Source organism: Cebus imitator, unplaced genomic scaffold (assembly GCF_001604975.1).
Source record: "Cebus imitator isolate Cc_AM_T3 unplaced genomic scaffold, Cebus_imitator-1.0 Scaffold658, whole genome shotgun sequence".
Classification (NCBI taxonomy): domain Eukaryota; kingdom Metazoa; phylum Chordata; class Mammalia; order Primates; family Cebidae; genus Cebus; species Cebus imitator.
In genome coordinates, this window is record NW_016107973.1 from 292,063 (window position 1) to 294,454 (window position 2,392).

Here is a 2,392-nt window from a genome sequence, read left to right on the forward strand (position 1 = left end):
ATAATTTCTCAGACAAACAAGAACTGAGGATATTCATCACCAGCAGACCTGTCCTGCAAGAGAAGTTAAAAAGGAAAAGATGCAATAATATAGGTCGAAAATCTATAGAAAGAAAGTGCATTGGAGAAGAAATAAATGAAGGCATGCTTGCTGTTGCCCTCATCATTTTTGTCCATCTCAGTGTGTTAATGAAACCACCTGTGCAAAAATTGTAACTGATGAAATTATGACAGTGAAAGAGATCAGACCTAATCAACTCCATCTTGCTTCTAAATTTTAAGCTGTCCTTGTTCATTCCTGGGTGTAGGCCAAACTAACCTTGGAAAGAAATTTAGTTTAACTCTGAAACAAAATTGATAATATCCCTTTCCCGGTGGTTGGGGGGACCTTCTTGCATGGAGACCAGTCTGCCTTTGTAGGCCCAACAAATTAGCTACAAGATTAGAAATTATGATTTAGGGCACATACAGCCTCCAGCTGCAAGAATCTGAACCTCCCCAAATTGCTCCTGGGAATAACATCGCTGTTGTAAAACCTAAGATCTGTGCTTGAGATATTTTGCAGACCCTGCCTTCCTTATTGGAAGCAAGTAAAACTCCAGAAAAAGGAATTGTACAGCAAGCTAAACTTTAGTTCTCGACCAAATTTTGGGAGATCAGGGATTCTCTGGAGGGGGCCTTCCAGGTCTCTGCAAATTGTCCTATTGGTTTACGCCATAAAGATAGTTCAGGCTGGTACTAAGCATCAATAGGAGATTTGTCAAGCTAAGGGGCACCTCCACTCAGAATCCCTTTGTGGTTCCCAAAATATGAACCTGAAATATCTGAGACAGGCTTCAGTCAATTGAGGACGTTTATTTTGTCAAAGTTAAGGATATACCTGTGACACAGCCTCAGGAGGTCTTGACAACATGTGCCCATTGTGGTCAGGTCACCGCTTGGTTTTGTACGTTTTAGGGAGAGATGAGACATCAATTAATACATGTAAGATGAACATTTGTTCTGTCCAGAAAGGTGGGACAACTCCAAGTAGAGAGGGGGATTCCAGGTCAAAGATAGATAAGAGGCAAATGGTTGCATTCTTTTGAGTTCCTGATTAGCCTTTCCGAAGGAAGCAATCAGAGATGCATTTATCTCAGTGAGCAGAGGGATAACTTTGAGCTCTGTCCTTTGTCCACAAGGAATTTCCTTGCAGATAAATGGTGAGGGAGGTATGTAGCTTTTTTATCTTAGTAACTATCTATTTTAGGAATAGAATGGGAGGCAGATTTGCCTTAAGCAGTTCCCAGCTTGACTTTTCCCTTTAGCTTAGCAATTTTGGGATCCTGAGATTTATTTTCCTATTACAATAGATATATACTTATAATGCACATTTTCCATAAATCATATGTATTATTGTACAACTTGCATTTTCACTTTGTATTTTGAGTTATTTCTATTTTGGTATATAGAGAGCTACTTCTTTTTGATATCATAGTAGGGTAGAATAGTACTTTATAAAATAAATTTATCATACTTACTTTAATCCTTTCCCTATTGATGGCTATTCATGTAACCGCCTGATGGGTTCTTCCTGCCAGCTACACAAACAAAATCAAAGAGACCATGGCATTGCAGTAAAGAAAGAGTTTAATTGATGCAGTGCTGGCCATGCCAACTGGGAGATGGAGTCCTGACTTAACTCAATCTCCTGAAGAATTTGGGGGCTGGGGTTTTTCAAAGGTAGTTTGGGGAAAGGAATGGGAGCAGCTAGGCAATGGGTGCTTGGTGCTGACTGGTTGCGGGTGCAATCATAGGGGTGTGGAAAACGGTCCTTCTATGTGCTGAGTCACTTCTGGATGGGGCCTCTGGAGCAGTTGGTGGGTCATGATAGAGCCAGACATGCAAGAAATATGAAAAGATACCTGAAAAGGCCAATCCTAGGTTCTACAATAGTGATGTTATCTGCAGGAGTAATTGGAGAAATTGCATATCTTGTGACCTCCAGAATAATGGCTGTCAATCCTTCATGTCTACACCTTAACAGTACTCAGGCTGCTCCATCCTTCTAGCCTGGTGGTTTCTTAGTAGCTTTACTAAGGCAGTCGGTTAAGTTTTGGGGAATGGCTATTACCATTTAAACTGTAAAGTAAATGTCTCCCAAAGTTAGCTTATAAGCCCAGAAATAATTAAGGGCAGCTTGAAAGCCAAAGGCAAGACAAGTGTTAGCCAGATCAGATCTCCTTCACTATCATAATTGTCTCATTGTTACAATTTTTATAAAGGTGGTTTCACTTACATTATTTACAATTAATTGCTATTATAAGAAATTATGCATTTTAATATTCTCACATATATTTACTTAAAGCATTATACTGGAGAAAGAAAACTCTCACATCAGAATCTGCAGGCCA